Source organism: Xyrauchen texanus, chromosome 1 (assembly GCF_025860055.1).
Source record: "Xyrauchen texanus isolate HMW12.3.18 chromosome 1, RBS_HiC_50CHRs, whole genome shotgun sequence".
NCBI classification, from domain to species: Eukaryota; Metazoa; Chordata; class Actinopteri; order Cypriniformes; family Catostomidae; genus Xyrauchen; species Xyrauchen texanus.
In genome coordinates, this window is record NC_068276.1 from 21,002,332 (window position 1) to 21,015,946 (window position 13,615).

Here is a 13,615-nt window from a genome sequence, read left to right on the forward strand (position 1 = left end):
GTAAAAATATCAAAAAATTCTTAAAACAAGATAAATTGGATTAATCTAGTTTCAGGAACAACACTGCATAAAATATTTAGGTTTTTCAGAGAATGTATTTTTAACATGTGTATTTTGATAGTTTTTAGTCAAAACAAGTAAAAAAATCTACCAGTGCTGAAGAAGTAATCCAAAGTCTTTAGATTACATTATTGACCTTGAGTAATCTAATGGAATATGTTACAAATTACATTTTCCAGCATGTATTCTGTAATCTGTGGCGGAATACATTTCAAAAGTAACCCTCACAACCCTGGCGATAACTAAGTATGAGTCACTGACTTATACTTTGCACCATGGTTCAAATCAATAATGATGATTAGCATTAGAGAAAAAGCAAGAGAGTGAAGGATGATGTAATGTCTATTTATTGGCCAAGCTGCCAATTTTTCTCCCTCTTTCTCTCTCTCTGCCTAGACGTGGTTGTCCTATACTGTCACTCAGTTTTTGTCTTTTCTGCTATTGTTTTCAAAATACAATCAGCAGGACTTCGTCATATGACATCAGTGAAAAGTTTTGTCATCCGAAAGCCTGTATGCTAAGGCGTGTTGCTAAGGCTTGTAATATTAAGCTGTGCCTGAATGTTCTGTTCTCCTCGGATCTGAAGCAAATGGACCAAAATTGGCTAAAATTCAATTCATATCCATCGGCATCAAAGTTCTGACTCTGCAGTAAAAAAAAGTTGATACATTGGACAGATAGTGAAACTAAAGCACTTCTCTTCATCTGAGTGGATAAAGAATATTGTAGTCAGTATACAGTTTTACTTATGATCAAATATAGCCACAGTCACGAAAGAGGTACGCAAAGGACAAAAAAGACTTTCCAGCAAATTAGCATATAGGTGTTGATTTATAGAAAATCCACTAATCCAGCAATTTTACTGCAATTTAATATGTTTCATTTGTGAAAGTGGCACTAGGCAATCAAGCAAGTGACAATCATTTACATACAACAACAATTGCTATTTACAGTGTAACAGGGTACAGTGGAAAGGAGGAGACACAAATGTAAACACATACAGGGCAGCTGCCTGTAGCTCGTTCTCTCTCCTGAACTGCCAAATCTCGTTGCCCTCTCCTCGGCTGATTAGCCCGATTGCGGGCCAGGCGTGCATAGTCACAACCTCCTCCTTGTCACAACAGTTATCTGTGGTGAGGAGAGAGTTCCACAACCTTGCTAACTTCATTTCTTCCGAGGCAGAATCCTAACTGAAATGGAACCTCTTAAGTGACTGATTTGAAAAAACTCTACACAGGCAGCAACTGAAGTAGTGCTCAAAAGCCTCGACTTAGACCCTGTCCCAAATGGCACTCTAAACCCTTGCAATTCACCTCAGAGTCTACATTTTGGTGATGTAATGTTGCACAAATGGTTGACTAGAGTTTTGCTGTGTGCACCTAGGGCGCATAGCAGCAGCAAAAGGGTGCTTGTGAGGATACCCAAAGATCACATAGACTTCACATTAGTGACAGCCATCACAAGAATGCAAGATCATTTCGATGCAAGATGGATTTTTGACTGGGCCTCACATTTCCAACAGAGATTGCAATAGCGTTTGGAGCTATTTAATTTGACAAATACACACAAAAGTATATAGCAAACACAAATACTATTATATATATATAAAAAATTTTATCAACACTTCAGTATGGAATTAAATATTTCTATCAGAAAGACTCGTAGACTTAATTGAAATTGACATGATATTTATTTAATGAAATAATTATGAAACATGTGTATTTAATGTCTCTTTGATGTAGGCCCCATCTGAAGATCCAATGAGATTTCTACTCGAACCGTAAGATCCTGCTGGAGAGAGAAGAGAGATGTTAACAAAAACTTTACATTTGTCAATGATGTATGAATTATGCGGTATCCCTGGCATGGTTTTTGTAATACCTTTGCAAGAGGATAAGCCATGCTTTGCATTTGCTGATGAACCCTTACGACTTGGGGGAACATGGTTTGTTTGATATCCTTCCCGAAGGATAAACCATGTTTGCGTTTGAGCCCTTCGATAAGGGTGAACCTTTTTCATGCATTATCCTTGCCAAAGGATGAACAACACTGTGTTTGAGCCATTTGATAAGGGCGACGCTGTTGTGCAGTACCCTTTGCCGAAGGATAAATGTTTGCTTATGAGTCCTCCGATGTGGGCGGCTGTTGTTTGTTCAATATCTTTTCAACAGATGAAGAATGCTGCATTTGAGCATTACGATAATGGTGACATTGTTGTGCAACACCCTTTGCCGGAAAAAGTTTTAGCCCTTCGATAAGGGTGAACATTGTACTGAATGTGCAGTACCCTTGGCAAAAGACAAACAACGTTTTGGGATTGAGTCCTATGATAAGGGTGATCTTGTGCAGTACACATGCAAAGGAAAAAACATGCTTGGATTGTGAATTAGGCCTTGTAAGAAGGGAGAACAGTAATTATACACTCACCTAAAGGATTATTAGGAACACCTGTTCAATTTCTCATTAATGCAATTATCTAATCAACCAATCACATGGCAGTTGCTTCAATGCATTTAGGAGTGTGGTCCTGGTCAAGACAATCTCCTGAACTCCAAACTGAATGTCAGAATGGGAAAGAAAGGTGATTTAAGCAATTTTGAGCGTGGCATGGTTGTTGGTGCCAGACGGGCCGGTCTGAGTATTTCACAATCTGCTCAGTTACTGGGATTTTCATGCACAACCACTTCTAGGGTTTACAAACAATGGTGTGAAAAGGGAAAAACATCCAGTATGCGGCAGTCCTATGGGCAAAAATGCCTTGTTGATGCTAGAGGTCAGAGGAGAATGGGCCGACTGATTCAAGCTGATAGAAGAGCAACTTTGCCTGAAATAACCACTCGTTACAACCGAGGTATGCAGCAAAGCATTTGTGAAGCCACAACACGCACAACCTTGAGGCGGATGGGCTACAACAGCAGAAGACCCCACCGGGTACCACTCATCTCCACTACAAATAGGAAAAAGAGGCTACAATTTGCAAGAGCTCACCAAAATTGGACAGTTGAAGACTGGAAAAATGTTGCCTGGTCTGATGAGTCTCGATTTCTGTTTAGACATTCAGATGGTAGAGTCAGAATTTGGCGTAAACAGAATGAGAACATGGATCCATCATGCCTTGTTACCACTGTGCAGGCTGGTGGTGGTGGTGTAATGGTGTGGGGGATGTTTTCTTGGCACACTTTAGGCCCCTTAGTGCCAATTGGGCATCGTTTAAATGCTACGGCCTACCTGAGCATTGTTTCTGACCACGTCCATCCCTTTATGGCCACCATGTACCCATCCTCTGATGGCTACTTCCAGCAGGATAATGCACCATGTCACAAAGCTCAAATCATTTCAAATTGGTTTCTTGAACATGACAATGAGTTCACTGTACTAAAATGGCCCCCACAGTCACCAGATCTCAACCCAATAGAGCATTTTTGGGATGTGGTGGAACGGGAGCTTCGTGCCCTGGATGTGCATCCCACAAATCTCCATCAACTGCAAGATGCTATCCTATCAATATGGGCCAACATTTCTAAAGAATGCTTTCAGCACCTTGTTGAATCAATGCCACGTAGAATTAAGGCAGTTCTGAAGGCGAAAGGGGGTCAAACACAGTATTAGTATGGTGTTCCTAATAATCCTTTAGGTAAGTGTACAGTATCCTTGCAGGAGAAAAGACATGTTTGAATTCGATAATGAGTTCAATAAAAGATGCGTGGATGAAATGCAATAAGTGACCCCAGGGCGGCACCAGATAGGAATTTAAAAAACTTACGGCTGATGGAAAGGTGAGTGTGCTTGATGATTTGAGGGTTGGGTCAGATATATTTCTGGTAGGATGAAGACCAGCAGCCAAGCATCTTCATCGTAGACTATGATAGTCCTTGATGAGCGGCCTCAAGGGACAGTGCCTCGAGAAAGCATGGAGAGTGAGATCTCACTGTTTGAGGATGGCTGAAAGTTGACAGAATGTGAACGAGTTTGCAAATATTTAAGCATAGAGGTGTAGGAGCAGGAGCTAAAAAATATTTTGTTTTTGAATTCTTAAGAAGAAAGTAAAAATGTTTAGGAGAAAAGGAAATGTCAGAAAAGAATAGGTTACGAAAAGGCAATAAGGAGATTGAGTTGGTAGTGAATTCTCAGTACCATAGAAAACCGTAAAAAGCTAAAAGGAAAACTGATTACAAAACAACACTGATATACTCGGAAAAGAAACCATGATCATGATATGAAGGATGTCTAATATAATAGGTAGCCTCTTATCAGGGAGAGAGGGACAGGATGTTTTAACAAATGGAGGGATTGTTATGAATGCTAGATGTGTCAGGAGAATGACATCTAGCAAGAAATTCAATGCCAGCCACCATTTTAGTGATGAGGAAGATTTCTGGTTTTAAAGCAAAAGGAAATAAAAGCGTAACCAGTGAAAACCAGAACAGGAAATAAAGAGGTGTTGTGAGATTGGCAGGAAGAAGACGAATGGGCCCAGGTGGAGTTACAGGAAATGTGCATGGATCGGGTAGGTACTTTCTGCATTAACACCTTAGTGGAATCTAATAGGGGCAGGAGTGAAGCGCTTTGACTAGCAGGAGATCTGAAAGGTGCGGGCATTGAGGCGAAATTGCTGGTGGAGGGACATCAACGATGAAACTCCTGAAAACAAATACAAGATAGGTAATCAGCATTTGATACTGAAAAACCAGAGAATATGCTCGGCTTATAAAATGAAATTGCAGTTAATCCTCTGCAATGTCAAACGTCTCAGTAGAGACATGATGAAATTGGAAGAAGACCAGCATTTACTGATAATCGCGACGACTATGGAGTTGTTGAAAAAGACGACAACACGTTTGCGTGCCCAGAGGGAACCCTGGCGACGACAATGGGGTAAAATTTCAAAAAGTGAGGATGAAGGAGACCTAAGAGCAAGATTGAAAATTCACCTGGTCATTAACCTGAGAACCAAAATCCTTGAAAATATCCCCCGAATCCTACAGAGATAGTGACGTCTGTGAAAAAAGACTTGCATTCTGAGGGTTTGGGTTTAAGGAAATTCCGTTTCAGAGATTTAAGAACATGGACAAAAAACAAAGGTCCGAATGGCAGCCATCGTTGATGAGTACTTTGTCTGAGAGATTTTCCATGGAATGGGCTAACATGAAGAGGCAGGAGATGAATGAGCGGCCTTGAGGAATAATGTGCATGGCGAATTTGGAGACGTTTGAAGACGGAAACTGACAGAAGAAATGACTCACGAATTGACCAGATAATATCTTGTTTATCTTGAGGCAAGTAAGCTTGCATGTTGAGGGAACTGAGCACAATGCCGAGGAATTTGAGAGATGTAGAGGGGCCCATAGTTTTTTCAGTTTTTTCAGTGGTGGCACCACTGAAACCCTCGGGTTACTGACCAGAAGGTCGGGGGTTCAAGCCCCAGCACCACCAAGATGCCACTGTTGGGCCCTTGAGCAAGGCACTTAACTCCAGGTTGCCAGGGGGATTGTCCCTGTAATAAGTGCACTGTAAGTCGCTTTGGATAAAAGCGTCTGCCAAATGCATAAATGTAAATGTAAATGTGATGAGCATAAAATCTGAGTAAGTACAGTAAGAAGGGGAGCTTAAAAATATTTAGAAGGATCCAGCATAAGCCTTCCGATAGAGAATTAAAAATATGCAGACTACATCTACATCCGAATGTGAGCCAGACAGTGAAAACCAATGTGGAGTGTCTATTTGCACCCCGGTGTAAATGGACTCTGCCATGCAGCACAGCTATTTGCACCCTGTAACACAGTTAAGGATGGGCAAGGAGGAGGCGAGAACCGGCTTGTCAACATAAATCATAATTTTAATGAAAACTTAAACCAAAAGCCTAAACAAACTCTGGGGACAGCAGGGCACTCCTCCGCCCCCGGCAGCGGCTACCTCGCTCCAGGCGGTCGGGGTATCCAGTCCCCACTTGCCCCGCAGACGGCGGCCGTTCCCCGCATCCGGGCGGTCGGGCTACTCCGTCACCCAGCAGATGGCAGTGGCGCTCCCCTGGGTGGACGGCAGTGTCGAGGACTCTGCAACGGGCATACCTCCTCCTTCCCGGGCTTTCGGCACCAATGTAACACAGTTAATGATGGGCAAGGAGGAGGCGAGAACCGGCTTGTCAACATAAATCATAATTTTTATGAGAAACTTAAAACAAGGACACAAACACACACACACACGACGGACATGCCGTAATTCTCTCTCTCTCGAACCATCGTCCCCCTCCGCTCCACACACCCCAATAGTCTGGTGAAACCACATGAATATATGACAGACCGTACAACAGAAGTCACTGCAGTGGCATGGGATGTAAGGACAGCGTAGTGTAGTATTGTCCTGGCGACCGTGGTTCGAATCTGTGTTTTGTCCCACTCTTTTTGCAATTTGTCCCACTCTAGTTTAATGCAGTTAACCATGCTGTTAGTACAGTAATATAGTGGTAATATAGTAACCATGTTTATTTTTGAGATTACAGTAAATTCACTTAAAATAACAAAATATGATGAAACCATGGTTAATGTATTAAAACCATGTTTCTAAATTTGTTTCTAAGCTAAAGTTAGGGTTAGGTTTAGGTTTAGGGGTAGGGGTTAATCTAGTGTGTCTGTGGGACTTATGTACAACGAAGGTGCAAAAATATAACATTGAAAATTATTTGTGGATTTTGCACGCATATAGTTAAATAAAATAAACACAATAAAAACACTGTAGTGATGCCCATACTGTGTGTTCTTTTTTAAATATGAATGCAAATAGTATCTGATACTGTTTGCACCAGGGTACAGTTAGTATCTACCATTATTTGCACTGGGGTTGGGGTACAAATACTATCTGCAACTATTTGCACTGGGGTGTAAATAGCATTTTCCATTATTTGCACCAGGGTGCAAATTGGATCTGCCAATAAAATTTTGACTGCCACTAGAAGCCAAAAATGAGGCCAATCCACAGGGTGGACGGGCATTATTTTGAAAGCATCTTTAATGTCTGGTTTGGCCAGAAGGGCACTGTGCCTGGCCTTGTTAATCACTTAAATGGCATGATCGACTTAAGCATAGTATAGGTACAGTGTTGTATCTAAAACATGATAAATATAATTGATCTTGTTTTAAGGATATTTAGATATTTTATACAGGAAAACAATACAAAAATGATCAAGTCTGCTCGTATGAATGTAACACATCATAAGAAAGTGTTTCATTGCTGTTCAATCTCATCATATATATGTATAAATGTTTCCCATCTGAAAGAACTAAATATTAAATTAAACAAATGACAATAAAATGCAAAGTAATCTCTTCAGTAATCAAAATACTTTTTGAATGTAACTGTATTCTAATTACAATTATTAAAATTGTAACTGTAGTGGAATACAGTTACTTATATATTGTTAAATACATAATCCCGTTACATGTATTCCATTACTCCCAAACACTGCATCTAGTATCGATCATTTTCCTTGTGATGCTGTTTGCACATACGATTCAATAGCAGGAACAACAACAAAATCAACAACACTGACAGAGGATGCCGGTATTGGAGCTGCACTTTTGTTAGGACTGTTTTACACTAACTTTGGCTGCATCTGAAAACTTAGGCAGCTGCCTAATATGTTAATGGTTTAACTGACAGCGTATGTTTCTTAAGAATACTGGTCTCTGAACAGTTTAAAAAGCACTTTATTTCATCCTACCTCTTGCAGTCTCCAAAGGCAGTATTTTACAGTTTTCAGACACAGCCTGTGTCTTCAGATCACAGTTTGGCACGTGAGTCATGCGTGCTGTGATCTGTGCTCAAAGGGACTAATGATTGGCTGAGGATCTAATGCCGTGATGATGTACTGCTACGAGTCTTCCCACTAGAACTACATTTACATATCTTGAAGACTGTCTGCCATCTTGGGTGAATTTTTTAATGAGTTCATCAAAATGGATAAAGGGAAATGCCTTATCCATCAAGGAATGCTTTATCACATGCACAGATACCTGCAAGCTGTCTCATATGATAGGATTAGATGTAGGGACAGAACTGGGGCAAAATTAAGTATTTAATAAGGAAGCATAATTTTGCTTCCAAGTTACCTCTCCCTAAAATATCTTCTGCTACCTCCATTAGAGACACTGCTTGACAGATGCATCATTCTCTCATTTTTAATCTCTTTCTAATTTTTTCCCTCTTCACTAGCTCTCTTTCTGCACTTTGCATCACTCCACCACAAGTTGTAACCACCACAGATATTGAGGACATGCACCCATCTCACCCTTTCATTATTCATATTAGTGGTATATCAATATGGGATTATCAATGGCAGTTTATGGAACAGCGTTTGGAACAGTGTCTCGGTAGGCTTACTAGGTTTTGTAACAGAGTTAATGTCTCTGATAAGACCAGCCATGTCCACATTAAAGACTCCCTCTAGCCTGCAGTCAGACACAAATCCCCACCCTGAACTGTCCAGCTCTGCAGGAGCTAATAGTTCAAGCTCTGACTCAGCAAAGACCGTGTGTGTGTGTGTGTGTGTGTGTGTGTGTGTGTGCTGGGATTTTTTAGTGCCTGGATGTAATGGAAATGCAATTTAAATGTGGCAGTATTTCAAGGAATGGCAAATGAAGGACTGCTGTCTCCTGTCTGAGAGAGAGTGAGACAGAGATAGAGAGAGAACAATGCAACACAGATTTTTGTCTAAACTGCTACAGCTTTAGCAATAAAAAAGTGCCATCTTTTGTCATGCTACTAAAGCACACTGCAACTTTGAAACATGAGCTGGACAGGGAGAAAGCTAAAGGAATAGTACACCCAGAATTTTTAATTCTGCCATAATTTTCTCCCCCTCATGTAGTTCCAACCCTGTACTGTATTTCTGCTGAGTGTCTATTTGCACCTTGATGCAAATGGTGTGGGGTGTAAAGATGGCATGAAAATGTATAGTGTCGTCCTAGCGACCACGGTTCGAATCCAATGTTTTAACCCACTCTTTTTCCCCCATCCAATTTCCTCTTTCCACTCTTAATATTTCCTTTAATACTAATTAAAATAATAAATAAAAATGAATATAAATGTTGATTTCATCACAGTGATTTGGTCACGGTGAATGTCGGGGAGTGCAGGGAAGGTTTTGATCCAGAGGCGGAGTTTGTCGATCGCACTTATTCCCATGGCTTGGCATTGCTTGTGTGCAGATTGCGTCATTGAATTACTAATGTATAAAAAAAACAAGGATATTTTTTCTAAGGTAAGTTTAAGGTTAGATGTTGGGGTAGGGGTTAATATAGTGTGATTGTAGGACTCTAAATAAACACAATAAACACACTGTAGTGATGCCCATACTGTACATTAATATTTAAACATGGGTGCAAATAGTATCTACCATTATTTGCACTAGGGTTGGGGTGCAAATAATAAATGCAACTATTTGCACTGGGGTATAAATAGCATTTACCATTATTTACACCAGGGTGCAAATAAGATCTGCCTTTTTTTCCTGTGGAAAAACACAAAGCAGAATGCTACTGTAGCGGTTGACATAAATTATACAGACCAATTGCACATCAGAAAATCACAGGAACGGCTACTGGAGGTAGTGTATATTCACTGAAGAACACAGGAGCCAATAATAGAGTAAGTACTTTACTTTGAATAATATTCCCCAATGAAAAGTAGGCCTTCTTGAAAGAAAAAAAACAATTAAATCAACAACAGGAAAATAAAAAACAAACAAATCACATTTTTCCAATGTAAAATAAATTTACAGTCACCTGTTACCGTCACAGTGTATTAACCCTAGTAACACCAGATTCACTGTTTAAAAGATAACCCTCTTCTCTCAAAGAAGACACTTTGAAAGCTAATCACAGTTCAGTTCAATCAGTCACTGATATCAGATTTCGTTCAGTCACTTATCTCAAATCCAACGATGCATCTGTCAATTCACAGTTCCATTCAAAAAGGGGAAAAAAACATCCTTCCCGAAGAAATGAATGTAAACAACCCGATTTCAGTCTCTGCTGTCCTCTTGATAACTTCCTTCTCCTCTTCTTCTAGCGTTCGATTGGGTAGCTCGCCATCAACGGAACTTTCCGATGAATTCAAAAAACCTGACCTATTAAAAAGTCAGAGATCGCAACACAATATATATTTATCTGTGTTCAATATCTCTCAGGTAAGTTATTTCCTTATATTACAATAAACATTCACAAAATAAAAGGTTTTTCAATCATTTTACATTAACCTCTCTCTCTTTTTTCAGGCTCACGTGTATCACGTCAAAGCCACGTGAACTACAGCTCCGTGTGAGACTAATTAACTCAACGATTTAACTTATATTTCCTCCCTTTAGAAAATACTTGCTCTAGCTTATTGCTCTCCTGTCGGTTGCTTTGTTAGATCCCGCTGCTTCCTAATGACTCAGCAGGGCAGAGTTTCTCAGTCTTCTCTCATTGGTCAATTCTATTGTACATCTTATTCAGATTATTCCTTTTCCACATTTTATTTATTCCTCCTACATTATATTTCAGTTTAACCATCATATATAAGTTATAATTGATTTAAACTATATACAATTCTTTTTATGAATCCTGAAATTAAGTCAGGGTTACACTACACTATAGGCTTCAGTTACATTTGGTCACAGGACAAAATAATGAGAGAATTATATTTTTGGGTGAACTATTGCTTTAAAAGCAAAGGAAAAAGAGTACCAGACTGATCGCACTGTGAGTTCGGAGGCATGAGGTCAGGACTAGGTTCTTCAGCTAAACGGTGCTTCCTGAAATTCGAACTACTGCCCCCAGTGGCCAACGCAGGAAGTGTTTTTGAACTACAGGCATGTGTAAGCTCCCATTTCCTGGTGTAATGTCCACAGAGGAGCACTAAAAGAAAGTTGTAAACAAGTTGTTTTGATGATGTAATATAGTGAAAAGGAATGCATATTTTATGAACCACACCAACACGTGTCTTTGAGGCTGCTAAAACCACCTGAGATGGTAAACAGACCTGAACTGATGCAAAAATGTCTGATGGAAGATGGTACTTGTCAATAACCCATCAGAATAGTGTTGATATCAAGGTACTGGAACATTTGGTAGCATGGCCAAGTCCTCCCCGGACTAATGGCAAAACACGATCAAGGGGGACCAACCCGAATTCAATTATCATGGAGGAACACCTCCCCAGTCCAACTAAGAGAAAAGGGTTGATCAAAATGTCCCTCCAAAGGTCACATACTAGCACAACACCTGATCAATAGCAACATGTCGAGTTCTCGTGTGATTATGTTGGACCAAATGTAAAATAAACTGCCACTGATAGACCCATATCGACTGATCGCTAATCTGAATATTGGAAGGATGGGGTGGGTGCATGTCCCCCTCAATGTCTGTGATGGTTATGCCTTGTGGTGGTGGGATTCAAAGTGCAGGAAGAGAACTTATGGAGAGAGAGAGGGAGGAATAAGAAAGAGATCTATCAAGCAGTGTCTCTAATGGAGGCATCATAAGACATATTATTAAGTAAGTGCAGGAGAGGTTGTGTGTGTGTGTGTGTGTGTGTGTGTGTAAATCTAGTTCTCTGACTTCTTGATATTCAGAGCAGCTTATAACTGACTCTCTACTGAAATAAATAATTAAATGGATGAAAAAAGCAGATGATTAAACCTCAAGGAAGAAATATAAAGGAACATCCTTTATGGGTAAAATTAACTATACACGTGCAAAATCCACAACTACTTCTCAATGTTATATTTTTGCAAATATATCTTCGTTGTACATAAGGCTTCACGCCCAAACACCTCTGCACACACCTGAGTGGATCTCATTCACTTACAAATGTCCCAGAAGATTTTCATCACAAGCTCAGGAAATGTATATGAACCATTAAATAGGACCTAAAATACTAATGCAGGAACAGCATCATCCACTCAGATCTATCATTGCCCTAAATTAAATAGTCAGACTGTAAATAGTGAAACTGGCCTCAAATCAGCAGAAATGGATTGGGAATTATCCCTAAATTACCTAGTATGAACCAGAGAGAGACAGAGAGGGAGAGTGACGAAGAGCACATTTGAGAGATACACAGAAACATTATAAAGAGAAAAACGGAGTGAGCAAGAGGGAGAGAGTGTCTGAAAGAAGAAGTGTAGACTACCTGTATCCACTTTATTAAAGACAAGATTCTTATGTAAGCACTTCATATTTCATGTTTGGTAAATGAAGTGCTTTTCAAATGCTTGCTTGAAATGGGCTGGCTATGAAAAGTGACAAAGTATTTAAATGGAATATTATTATTGAAAACTAGATGAAACTGACTTGCCATTTTCTGGACTAAAATCATTTTGATGACAGGTAAATATGTCCAATTGCAAGATGGAACACTGGAGGAGCAGTGTAGTGACTCCTAAAACTGAAACTACATGACATTTAATGCTGATGACAATTAAACAACCACACAAACCTTTATAGAGGTTAAATATAATACAGTTACTATTGATTTATTATTATTATTATTATTAGTAGTAGTAGTAGTAGTATAACAGTGAATATTACATAACTATATAGCAGTGATCTATTACTGTCTGTCTTTTTTCATTTAAATTGAGCTTTTGTTTTGAAGAGCATTTATTTGGAAGTGTTTTTATGTTGTTAGACCAAAGATCTCTGTCGTAATGACGGCAGATTCCCAATCCGGAAAAGCAGGTTGCTATGTGAATCACGCGAAAGGCTACTATATAAATAAATATGTAGTCTGTATATGACTCATGCTAAAAAGTGAATTAGCGCTCTGACTGCTGTCATCTGCTACAAACAGAGCATTTATTGCTCATAATAGAGTTTTCAGTGTATGAGTCAAGGATCTCTAAATGTATGAGCAGTTTGTGTCTCTATTTCTGCACAACAACAAATCTGCACATTCAGCGTTTTAAATGTGAGTGCTTGTGAATGGGTAAACTATATAAACTCAGCATAAAAAGGAATGTCCTTTTTTCAGGACTCTGTATTTTAAAGATAATTTTGTAAAAATCCAAATAACTTTACAGATCTTTATTGTAAAGGGTTTAACAATGTTTTCCATGCTTGTTCAATGAACCATAAACAATTAATGACGGTAAAGCTTACAGATGGTAGCCAGTTATGGTCACAGTTATAAAAACTCACGTTTATCTTTGATAGAATGAGTGTTACACCGAGGCCTATCGACTTGGAGGTGGAAGGCCCATCGTGGTCTGGGGTGGTGTGTCACAGCATCATCATAGTGAGCTTGTTGTGATTGCAGGCAATCTCAACGCTGTGTTACAGGGAAGACATCCTCCTCTTCCCTCATGTGGTACCCTTCCTGCAGGCTCATCCTGAAATGACCCTCCAGCATGACAATTCCACCAGCCATACTGCTCGTTCTTTGTGTGATTTCCTGCAAGACAGGAATGTCAGTGTTCTGCCATGGCCAGGATCTCAATCCTGTATACCAGTATCGGTACATCCCTAAACATTACATATAACATCTACACCAGGTAATGTCTGCCAATTAAAAGCTTAAG